This window comes from Rhinoderma darwinii, chromosome 8 (assembly GCF_050947455.1).
Source record: "Rhinoderma darwinii isolate aRhiDar2 chromosome 8, aRhiDar2.hap1, whole genome shotgun sequence".
In the NCBI taxonomy this organism is placed as follows: Eukaryota; Metazoa; Chordata; class Amphibia; order Anura; family Rhinodermatidae; genus Rhinoderma; species Rhinoderma darwinii.
This window is the reverse complement of record NC_134694.1, coordinates 103107851-103120490: the sequence shown is the minus strand read 5'-3', so window position 1 is coordinate 103120490 and position 12640 is coordinate 103107851. Positions and strand designations below refer to the sequence as shown.

The 12640-nt window shown below is 44.5% G+C and overlaps 1 protein-coding gene across 5 annotated transcripts in view; it reads right to left on the bottom strand.

The window, feature by feature from the left end:
• The window catches only part of BBC3 (BCL2 binding component 3), a 93349-nt gene that overhangs the window by 75644 nt on the left and 5065 nt on the right, over positions 1-12640 (bottom strand). The window contains exons 1-2 of one of the 5 annotated variants that reach the window (XM_075836049.1): positions 5118-5305; positions 4086-4254 (exon numbers count right to left, since the gene is read on the bottom strand). The exons of 1 other annotated variant lie outside the window; for it this stretch is intronic. The gene's annotated coding sequence lies outside the window, so the exon portion shown is untranslated. Of the gene's footprint in view, positions 1-4085; positions 4255-5117; positions 5306-12143; positions 12272-12640 lie in introns of those variants that run through there. 3 more of the 5 variants (XM_075836047.1, XM_075836052.1, XM_075836048.1) reach the window with 3 other exon arrangements.

The window sequence follows — 12640 nt, the reverse complement described above, 5'->3', positions numbered from 1 at the left end:
TGTGCATTTGGCCTTAGACTACAGAGTTTTCCCTGAGCAATGCGGGGAAAGCGGTGGTCTCAAACCATTCTGATACCTGGAATTAGACACTGGAAAAGTCTAAGGCCTCAAGCACACGGCTGTGCCCGTAATCAGGGCCCACGATTACAGGCATGGCCAGCCTCAGACAGCCACTCGCATTTGCGGCCCGTGCTCCCATACAAAATGTAAAAAGCAAAAGAACGGACATGTTCCATAATTTTTGGAACATTTCTACGGCCCAGACACAATATACGGAAAGGTGTCCGTGGTCAATAGAACTGAATGGGTCCGTAATTACGGACCACAATTACGGACAATTTTTACGGTCGTGTGCATGGGGCCTCAGGAACTTCATTCTTATTAGTAATGATGAAGAACGGTTACAAAATGTGTCTCTCACTGAAAAGGGACCCGGCATGTCCGTCCATTATACAGACAACTCGTTGATTTTAATGGTAACTTTGTAACCCTTAGGCCTCATGCACACAACCGTAGCCGTGTGCACAGCCGTGATTTTCGGGTCGGCCGGCTGCGGCTGTCAGCCGCGGGCCGCCCGCAAATCGCGGGACATGCACATGGCCGCCGCCATTGTTTTCAATGAGCCCGGACCGCAGAAGATGGCCGTAATAAGACATGCCCGTTCTTTCTGCGGTGCGGGTTCCCGGGCCGTGCAAAGACCGCAAAAACTACGGTCGTGTGCATGGCCCCATAGAAATGAATGGGGCCGCAATTCTCCCGTGGATTTTTGGGGGAATTGCGGCCACAAAAACACGTTCGTGTGAATGGGGCCTTAATTTCCCTTGAACCGCAATTACGGACGATTTTTACGGTCACTCGAACGTGCTTTTGCGGCTGCAATTCCCCCGAAAAGCCACGTGAGAATTGCGTCCCCATTCATTCCTATGGGCCCATGCACACGACCATGGTTTTCACGGTCCGTGCGTGGCCCAGGAGCCTGGACCGCAGAAAGAACGGACATTTCTTATTACGACCGTGTTCTGCGGTCCAGGCTCATAGGAAATAATGGACACGGCCATGTGCACAGCCCGCGATTTGCGGGTGGCTTGCGGGTGACACTCCGCTGCCGGCCGACCCGAAAATCACGGTTGTGCACATGGCTACAGTCGTGTGAATGAGGCCTTAGTGAATATAGATGCGCTCACAGCTGTTGACAATAATCCATTCTGAAGCGGTGCCAGGGAAGAGGAATATTACAATGTTTGAGGCTACGGGGGGTCTATGTGACAAAGGATGGGGGTCCCCTTGGATGAACACGGTGAGTAATAACTGTGGTGGTTCCACAAAATTAGAAAAAATAGCAAAGGGTCACAGAGATAATCCCTGAGTCACCATACCGCCACTTTCAGCGCTTTATCCAGACGGGTCTTACATATAGAAAGCTTAGCGATGCGGGACATTAATAATCCAGGACTTGTCATGACTGCATGTAGTGATGTGGATCGTCACTGGTACAGACATGTAAAAGCAAAGCAAGGTGACAGGATGTGCACAGGACGTCACCTCTAGAGGACACGGCGCCGACACTGCTGAGAGTGCAAGACACCGCTCATTACCCACAATACCAATATTCCAGAACTGAACCAGAACTGACGTTAGTTGCGATTTGTCCGGTGGGGGGGGGGGGCCGGGCACTTTTATAAAGCATACTATATATATTTATATTTTTTTTTATACAATAAATGAGCAGGGTGCCAGCAAATGATCCTGATCCAAGGATCTTCAATGGTAGAAAGAAATTCTTGCAGCACTCCCAGAATAAGTGAAAAATGCAATCTTATTTATTTCAGTTTACGTTTCAATCCCACACTGGGATTTTTATCAATATATTTATAAAAATAGATTTTAACATGTTTTTTACAAGAACCTTATAGCCCCATCTCATCATAAAACATATAGGAGCTTCTTTAAAGGGACCTTCCCCTAGTTGTTTTAACTCACATTAAACCATGCATAGTATGCTGGCTTTCACATACAATGGGCAAGGTGAGGGGGGGGGGGGCTTCGACTATAAGGGATTTAGGGGTGTCCCAGCGTCAGAGGCTGATGTACCCAAGAAGGGGATGGCCTCGTGGCCTGGGGTGCCGGTATATCTATGGTGGAGGTATGTGAGGCTGTTGTCTCACTGGGGTCAGGTGGGAAAAGTGGTGAAGGTAATTGGTAGAAAGAGCAGCGGTGGGTAGCGGTAAGGGTTAAATTGGAGCAAATAAAGCAAGCAGTGGTCTGTCCATAGAAAAGTCAAAAAAGAAAGCTGCTTGGACTGCACGAACACGGTCTAATAATGACTTATTACACCCTGTTGTGACAAAAATGTGAGGGGAGAACAGATTCCCTATTAGGGTATGTTCACACGATGTGTTTTCAGATGTAATTCGGTCCGTTTACGCCTCGAATTACGCTTGAAAAAACGGCACCATTATGCCTACAAACACCTGCCCACTGCTACAGTGTTCTGTTCCCACGAGGCGTAATTTTACGCGTCGATTTCAAAATATGGCGCGTAAAAAGACGCCGCGTCAAAAGAAGTGCATGTCATTTCTTGGGACGTTTTTGCAGCCGTTTTTCATTGACTCCATAGAAAAACAGCTCCAAAAACGGCCGTAAAATACGCTGCGAAAAACGCGAGTTTCTACAAAAACTTCTGAAAATCAGGAGCTGTTTTCGCTTGAAAACAGCTCCGTATTTTCAGACGTTTTTGAGTTTGCGTGTGAACATACCTTTAACATGATCATTTTGGTTGGCTATAAATGTTATTTCCATGGAGGGCACCGCTTATCACTTGGAAAACAAATGATTACACAGACAAAAATGTAACCTATTCCTATTGAGTGAATGTAGTCGGGCTGTCCCCATAGATATTAGATTGCTGGGGGAATTTCCATGGAGTGAGCAGCTTATCACTTACAGAAAAATGACACAGGCAACAATTGAACCGATTTCTGTTACGAAAATAGAGTCAGCCTGTCCCTATACACATTAGATTGCTGGGGAAATTTCCATGGAGGGCGCCGCTTATCACTGAGAAAAAATTTAACCTATTCCTGTTGACAGAATGCAGTCAGGCTGTCCCCATACACATTAGACTGCGGGGGGGGGGGGGGGGATTTCCATGGAGGGCGCCGCTTATCACTTGGAAAACAAAATTATTACACAGACAAGAATGTAACCTGTTGGCTGGATGTAGTCGGGCTGTTCCCATACACATTAGATTGCTGCGGGAACGAATTGAAATTGCAAACAAAAATGTAATGTTCTTTTTCCATGTGGGAGCGTGGAGGTTGATCATGTATTGCACAGTAGGTGGCGATAGATCATGTATTGCACAGTAGGGGGCGGTAGATCATGTATTGCACAGTTGATGGCAAAGTTATACTCTGCATTTCTCACTGGGGGTGGGGGGATCCTATATTGTATGGGGTGTGGGGATTAAATCCTATAGTAACCAGTGAGGGGGGAGGTTTATTGTACAGTTTGGGGGAGGGGGGGGGGGGTGATGTAACGTACAGACCACGTTGTGTACATTCAGTGAGATAAAGATCAGGGTGCAGAACGTCAGATCTTGCGTTGTGTAATACGGGGTAATGTGGATGTGATATAATGTACAGCGTTATTATAATCAGACATAACCCACAGGTAAGAGGTCAGTCGGGGGGCGCCGGTATAAGCGGTGACTAAGGTCAGCAGTGGGCACAAGTGCAGTGCTTTATTTAACCCCTAATTACCCAAACAGTAAATCCACCCAGCACGTGATTTTCCACGCCACAGGTTCCCGTCCGGACAAAAGAGGAAGCGCCGGTCAGCTTCTTACTCCTGACTGAGGTTGGGCCCAACGTTTGGCGTCTTCTTCGACCACAAGTCTTGTTTACCAGAAGTGAAATAACATACAGGATGGATCGTGAGAAAGGAGATGGCCCTTTTACTCCCAGGGCCTGATACTGTGGGATTGTCTCATATATGACCCTGTCCGATCCTTCTTGTAAAGGTGACCCCACTGTTCTGTCTTTTCTTGGCAGTACTTAAAGTGACAGTAACCTAAAAAAGTTTACCTGTCTATGACGTCCGGTTTATTTTATCCCTGAGAGTCTTTCATGAACAAACTCTACGCTTTCGAGCTTCTTTCCGTTACTGAACGACTTTCATGGTCCCGATCACAATGACAACAAACAATGATTGACACTTGACCGCGCCGTAGTTGTATTGTGTGTGGACGAACATCTAAAGAAAGATACGAGGAAGTGTAATGGTTACCACGAGAGGCGAGAGAGCGATGGAAGTTTACAAAACAGCGAGTTCTACAGACAAACTTCTCAGAAACCAGACGATGAAAAACAGGGATATTTTGTACAGGCGCCTCTGAAAGGGAAAACCCAGCTTAGGTCTCCTGCGCACGACAAATGCGGATTGTGATGTACATGTTGCTTTGCATATATGGACAAAAGTATTGGGACACCTACAGCAGCTTTTATGACCTCCCGTTCTAAGTCTATAGGCATTAATATGGACAGTTGTCCCGCTAAGAGGCAGGGACTCCTAGCGTCGTCCATAACTATGATGCTAGGTGCCCGGCTCCCTGCACTGTGTTCGGTCCGTTACTTGCGGCCGAAATACGTTACGAACCGAAAACGCTCGTGTGAACCCAGCCTAACGCTTCATTCCTCCTGCTGATATGCAATGGCCCATAGACTGACAGCACTGAAAGAATTGGATCACAGAAAACGAAGGCCTCATTGACACCTGCATGTGTTAGGTATGGCGTTGTTCACACCTCTATTTCCACACAGAATGCTTATTTATCAATATGCGCCATGCTCCATCGGATGTCGTAGCTCGGAAAATATTCTCCCCTAGAATTATTTTCTGTGCTTCTAGGAAAGGATTGGGTGCGGGATTTGGCACCCAATATAGAACGATGTCACCAGTAATACAGTTCCTTAAGGTGGATCTGTCCGATTAAAATGCTGCCCTATGTAAATGCAGAATATTACAGCTACAGGTCCATACGTCTAGTAGTCAAAATGGCACAAAAAATTTTGTGCCATTGGGCTAATAGGAGCGGCGAAAGAATACAGTGGACTTACAGTATAGTCATGAGTCCGGCGTATTCATAAGGGGAGCGCTCCCTCCGCCGGTCACGAGGTTTGCCTAAATGCAGGAGGTCATTTAGCAGCAGGTTAAACTTCTGGACATCTAGGGGGGAATTCACACGTGGCGTAGACCCTGCGAATTTTAGTTGCAGAAAATTTCTGCTGTGGAAAATGACTCCATGTTATCCTATAGAGAAACAAAATAATTTTAATATAAGGCACTTATAAATTGCTACCATACGGAATATATATATATTTATTTGTTTTTAGTTGTTTACAATGACGTCTTTTTTTCTTTTTGCAGATCAGACACACAGCTTCATGCATGAGTGAGCAGCGGCCGGCCAGCAGTCTGTAATTTCCACAATAAATGAGAAGTGTGCCCGCCACTGCAGCGCTGTCACCTCTGTGATCGATTTCCAGAAACCAGTGTTACCGCCTGGAGAAGCGTTATCAAGTCTAGAACTGGAGACAATATTTTATGGGACACTGACACCTAGTGGTGACTTGTAGCAATAGCGTAAGGTATCTTTTTGGCTAAGGTTCAACTCCTCAAAAAATATAAAAATACAGGTGTATGCGGGAGTAGAGGAGGCTGTGAAGATGGGTTGTTGTTTTTCTTTTAACGTGTTGGCTACCATTGTTTATAGGGGCACTACATGGCTGGCACTGCTTAGGAGGGTGCTTTGGTAGGGGCAGTCAGGTTGTTATTATGGGTGTCTATGACAAGAAATGCAGGACACAGAATCCCTCTAAAACCTGTTCTCAAAAGTTGGCGACTTCTCCCATGTCACACTCACAGGAGTCCAGGAAGCTGAGATATGGGGAGCTGTTTGGCAGGACCCTCACATTGTAGAGCTGCGTTCTCCCTGCACCTCCCTGTGATATGGAGGGAACCCTGCGGGCACTGGTGATTTTTTTCCCCTAACAACATAGCATATCTGTGGGTCAAGGAGTCAAAACCAGATTTGTTGTACCCTACAGAACTGCTTAATTAACCCCTTCCTGCGCTGGCCTTTTCTTGGATTTTAATTTTAGATTTTTCCTCCCCACCTTCCAAAAGCCATAACTTTTTTATTTTTCCGTCTATATAGCCGTATGAGGGCTTTTTGGGGGACGAGATGTCGTTTTTTACAGCACCAAGAAACGGGAAAAAAATTTGATTCCTCTATTGTTTTTGCGGCATTCAACTTGCAATAAAAATGGCACGTTAACTTTATTTTTTGGATGAATATAATTACGGCGATACCAAATTTATATCGTTTTTTCCGATTTTACTACTTTTACAAATTTGGTTTGTAGAGCCATATTCTGAGAGCCAGAACTTTTTAATATTTACGTCGATTGAGCTTTATGAGGGCTCTATTGTTTGCAGGTATTTTGAGGTACATGCAAGTTTTTGATCACTTTTTATTAATTTTTTTTGTGGGAGATGAGGTAAGTAAAAACAGCGATTCTGGAGTTATAATTGTTCTTTTTTACTGCGTTCACCGTGCAGGCTAAATAATGCTACATTGTGATAGTTTTGACTTTTACAGACCCAGCAAAACCAATAGTGTTTTTTTTTTTACAATGCTTTAGGGGGAAATGGGAAAAGGAGGGTTTTCTTTAGAACTTTTAATATTTTTTTGTGTGCCTAAAAAAACCTTTATTTTACTGTTTTTTATTAGTCCCCCTAGGGGACTCAAACCAGCGATCGTTGGATCGCTTGCACAATATACTGCAGTACTAATGTATTTCGGAGGCAGCGCTTAATAGAAGTACAAAGATGGTAGACCTGGGGGCCTACATTACGCCTCCAGGCTGCCATGCCAAGTATTGGTATTCCATGATTCCGTCGTGGGGGGCGATGGGCTGTCACAGTTGGTCGCCCCCCTCTTTCTAATGCCCGAGATGCCAGCGTCGCTATTAACCGCGGCATCTAAGGGGCTAAACGAGCGGGATCCCGCTCATTACAGTGAAGTGTAGACTGTAACTTACAGCCGACACCCGCATTGTATGAAGCGGGCTCAGCCCATGAGCCCGCTCCATACATCCCCCAGCCGGCTATGATGTAAGTATACATCATATGTCGGGAAGGGGTTAAAAGGAACACTCCAGGCAAACTGATATACTAGGAGAGGTTTATCAAAACTTGTGTAGATGAAAAGTGGAGTAGTTTCCTATGGCAACTAATCGGAATTCAGTTCTTATTTTTTAGAGGCCCTATTTTAAATGAAAGCAGCGATCTGATTAGTTGCTGTGGACAAATACTACATTTTTCATCTGCACCAGTTTAATAACTCACTGTGTTATGTCTAAGGCCTCATGCACACGTAGCTGTCCGCATTTTCAGAAGTGCCAATAGACTTTGAGCGAGTCCGTGCCGCAATTACGGACAAGAATAGCACATGTTCTATATTTTACTGATCATTTCTACGGCCCGGACACACATCAGTAAATATACAGAAAGGTGTCCGCAATTTCATCCGTAATTACGGATTCTGTAATTACGGATGAAATCTACGGTCATGTGCATGGGGCCTAATGCAGAGCATGACACAGGGATTCTCTCTTAAAGGGGTTGTCTACTATCAGCAAATTAATGTTATTTTTTGTAAAATTAAAAGTTCTACAAATTTCCTATATACTTTCCGTATTAATTCCGGTTTTCAAGATCTCTGCTTGTTGTTAATCAGTAGGAACATTCATTGTTTACTTCCAGAGGATAAAATTCTGTCCGTGGTCATGTGATGGACATATAGGTTCTGAAATCATTAGAAGACGCAGCTCTGATACACATACTGTAAGTGTAACGAGCCGTGCACCTGTGTGACCATCACATGACCATGGACAGAATTTTATCCACTGGAAGAAAACTATCCTATTGAATGAAAACAAGCAAAGATCTTGAAAACTTTGGGGAATTAATAAAGAAAGTATATTGGAAAATTGTATACATTTTAATTGTACAGTAAAATAACATTAATTTGCTGGAAGTGGAATACCCCTTTAATTAAGTATTCTTTAGGCCATGCACTAGTTAACACTATATCAGTTTAAGATGCAATGTTCCTTTAAAGGAACAGTGTCGCCCAAAAAAATTTTTTTATATCAGTTTGATGTTAGTGTTTTATAAAAAACTTTTGTATTTATTTGTGTGTTTTTTTTTTTTATTTTTTCACTTTTTCTTCCCTATGGGGGCTGCCATTTTTTACTCCATTTCTGTATGTGTCGATTGACGACACATACAGACATGGAATACGGCAGCTCCAGTCCCATAGTGAATGCGAACGGGGCCCGTTCCATCCACTATGGTGTACGCCGTCTGTGTGGGAACGGCGCATGCGCCGCTCCCACACAGTCCAAGTTGAACTGAGCGCCGTCCGGCGCCATTTTCCTGTGGACCGGAAGTCGCGGCCGGGCAGTAAGATTACTGCTTCCGGTCGCGGCTTCCGGACTTGTGCACTTGGAGCAGCGGCAGCAGACGGAGCGGACGGACCAGGAGGGAGCGGCGGCGACTGGAGCAGGTAAGTGATTTCTATGTATGTTTGTGTTTCAGTGTGTGTTTACTACTGTATGTAAACCTTCTACACTGTGTGTTAGCTCAAAAAATGGCGACACACGGGGGCGGAGCCTGACCGCGGAGAGTGATGGCAGCATAGTTTCTCGGCTCCTCACATACATGATCCAGGATCACTGACATCGCAAGGCACAAACCTGAAAATGGTGAAGATCGGTAAACCTGACACTAGAGATCATTCCGGGACGCCAAAAATCCACAAAGGTCAGGCAGACCTAGACAAATTTTTGAAAATGAAGCCGTCCCAGAAAACCAAGATGGCGCCGCCGGTGACTATAGAACCCAGACAGGACGATGACTCGGAGGATGATAGCGACCGTGAGTCTGTGGCTGCCTCCACATCCTCACGCCAGGAGAAAGCTCCGATCTCCCGAGCATACTTAAAGAGGCTCTGTCACCAGATTTTGCAGCCCCTATCTGCTATTGCAGCAGATCGGCGCTGCAATGTAGATTACAGTAACGTTTTTATTTTTAAAAAACGAGCATTTTTGGCCAAGTTATGACCATTTTTGTAGTTATGCAAATGAGGCTTGCAAAAGTCCAAGTGGGTGTGTTTAAAAGTAAAAGTCCAAGTGGGCGTGTATTAGGTGCGTACATCGGGGCGTGTTTAATACTTTTACTAGCTGGGCGCTCTGAAGAGAAGTAACATCCTCTTCTCTTCAGAACGCCCAGCATCTGACAGTGCAGATCTGTGACGTCACTCACAGGTCCTGCATCGTGACGGCCACATCGGCACCAGAGGCTACAGTTGATTCTGCAGCAGCATCAGCGTTTGCAGGTAAGATATTATTGAAAAATGGTAAACGCATCATCATCCACACTCCTGAGGATTTACAAGACACCTGGGAAAAATTGGGAATCGCTCCGATAGATATACCTTCCTGGATGCCGGCTCATACGGACTTACATCTGCCGAGCCTACCACAGCTAACACCATGGGCGACGTCGGGAAAAGCGAGATCTCCCAGGTCCAAGAAAAATCAAGCAAGAAGAGAAGATGGAGATTTTACCTGAATGTGAACTCCTACCAGCGACCCCACATGGGGTTCGTATGTTATGAATGCCTTTGTTATACTATACATGGGAATAGTGAGTACGTTATGACAGGTTTGCTGAGTTTCCGTTATGTTTCATACTGATGTTTAGGGCTATTATACAAGAGTGCCTTACATTAATGAGAATATTTATATTGCTATAGTGATCCGGGATCAAGTATCGGCTCAGGGTTGATACTTCTCTGTACCCCAAGCTTTAGGATGAGATGCGGCGCTCCTAATGTAACGCTGGGACTGTGTTTCATTATGATATTGGGTGCTGCACCTTCTTCGAGCTATGTTTATCAGGATGCCCCAGGGAGCAAGGGTCGTGAGTTCCCTCAGGGGGACCTGATCCTTGATCTCTGGCTACATTCATTTTCATTGTTTATTCAATGTTTACCTCTTATGTATGTCTCCTATGTTACCTCTACCCCTCACCCTGATCCTTACAAGATAAATGTGATATCATTACAGCTCACTAAGACACAAAGATACTCGGACATCTCATGGCGTTAACTAACATACTCACCTACAATGTAAAGGGCTTCAACTCTCCTAATAAACGGAGTCAGGTCTTGATGCTGCTTAAACAGGAGAAAGCTGCTATAGTTTTCCTGCAGGAAACACATTTCAAAGAGGGAAAGATACCTAGACTACCAACCCGTTATTTTAATAAGTGGTTCCATGCTGGTTCATCCAGTTCAGCAGCGAGAGGAGTGTCTATTGCACTTCATAAAGACCTCCCCTTTGAGCTGGTAGCACAACACAGTACAGCAGATGGCAGAGCATTGTTTTTGAAGGGACATATTGGAAATTCTATCTATACTATTGCAAATTTATATGGCCCAAATAAATTGCAGGCAGACTGGTTTGATAAGATCTTAGACGCGCTAACTGTTTTTGCGGAGGGACCTATAATTGTGGGAGGAGATTTCAATGTCACGCTGAACCCCCTTCAAGATTCCTCCACCAAAAGATCCGCCTTAACCTTCGCTGCCCTAGGGAAAATAAAACGGAAATTACAGGGCCTACAACTGATAGATGCATGGAGGGCTGTACATCCATCCACTCGGGACTTTACATTTTATTCTAAAGCGCACAAGTCACATCAGAGATTGGATTATCTCTTCATTCATGAAAGTTTGCTTCCAGCCCTAAAGTCAGCTCAGATAGGTCAAATGACTGTTTCGGATCATTCCCCGGTCAGCATTACATTGCCTTTGGTGGGGTTGCCCATCAGAGAGTGGTCATGGCGACTAAATGACACCCTCTTAGACAGTGAATCACACGTAAAATATTTAACGGAACAAATGACATTCTATTTTGACACCAACACCTCTCCTGATGTAACGGCAACGTGCACATGGGAAGCACATAAGGTTTACATGAGGGGCTTGTTAATCTCCCTAGGATCTAGGGTTAAAAAAGAAAAATCGAAACAAATTAACTCTCTACTGACCCGAATTGCTGCACTAGAAAAAGTACATAAAAAATCAGCGGCACAAGAGGCTCAAGTCGAGCTTGGCACCCTGAGAGCAAAATTAAAAGATTTATTGAATTTGAAACTGGCCAAAAATCTGATGTACTATAGGCAGAAGATATATGCACATGGAGACAAGGGAGGTAGGCTCATGACGGCACTTATTAAAAAGCAAAAAGAAAAATCTTTCATTTCAAGGATTAGGGGAGCTGATGGGAAAATGCATACCTCCACGTCTGAGATAGCCAAAGAATTTATGTCATTCTATTCCTCCCTTTATAACATAAGGGAAGATGAAACCGGAACTCAGTCTGAACAGAGGGACACACGGGTTCTTGACTTTTTAGGATCACTCAAATTGCCCACTCTCTCCTCAGAAGAAGCTGACACTCTTATACAACCTATTACGGTTGAGGAGGTGAGGAGTGTAATTTATTCTTTTCCAACTGGTAAAAGCCCAGGCCCAGATGGCTTCTCACTCACCTATTATAGAAAATTTTTAGACTATCTGTTACCACACCTGACTCACATGTGTAACGCACTTTTAAATGGCATCCCCTTCTCGAAACAATCTTTAGAAGCATATATCACCATAATACCGAAGGAGGGGAAAGATACATCCCTTTGTGCTAGTTACAGGCCTATATCCTTGTTGAATATTGACTTGAAGATATGGGCCAAACTCTTAGCGCTGAGAATTGTAACTCTACTGCCTAAACTGGTGGATCCAGACCAGATGGGGTTTGTAAGGGGAAGGGAGGGTAAACATAACGCGAGAAGACTGATAAACTCTATTCATTATGCTAAACAGTTTAAACTACCTCTAATTCTTATGGACACCGACGCTGAAAAAGCGTTCGATAGAGTGGCCTGGGATTTCATGAAACAAGTGCTAGCTAAATTCTTATTCCCAACTCAATTTATTGCAGCAATTTTCTCACTTTATACAGAACCGCATGCTCGGATACGTGTTAATGGGGTCCTCTCACCGTCCTTCTCCATCATGAACGGTACTAGGCAGGGATGCCCATTGTCCCCCACTCTTTTCATCTTGACTTTGGAGACCCTCCTGCAAAAAATTAGATCAGACTCTCTGATAAGGGGGTTACAGATAAGAGAACGTACACATCTGATAGCGGCCTTTGCAGACGACATACTACTCATGGTTACTAACCCACAACAAGCGCTGCCACGGCTACAACATATTTTTGATGAGTACGGAGGGGTCTCCAACTTCAAGATTAACTATAATAAATCTGAAATACTAAATATTTCCCTCCCTCCCTCTTTGGCACAGGAAATACAACGCGACTCGCTCTTTTCTTGGCCTTCTCACTATATCACATACTTGGGTGTCCAAATACCGAACCAATTACAAGACCTATATAAACTTAACTACCAACCACTATTAAAGAAAGTGTCGACACACCTCTCCTCC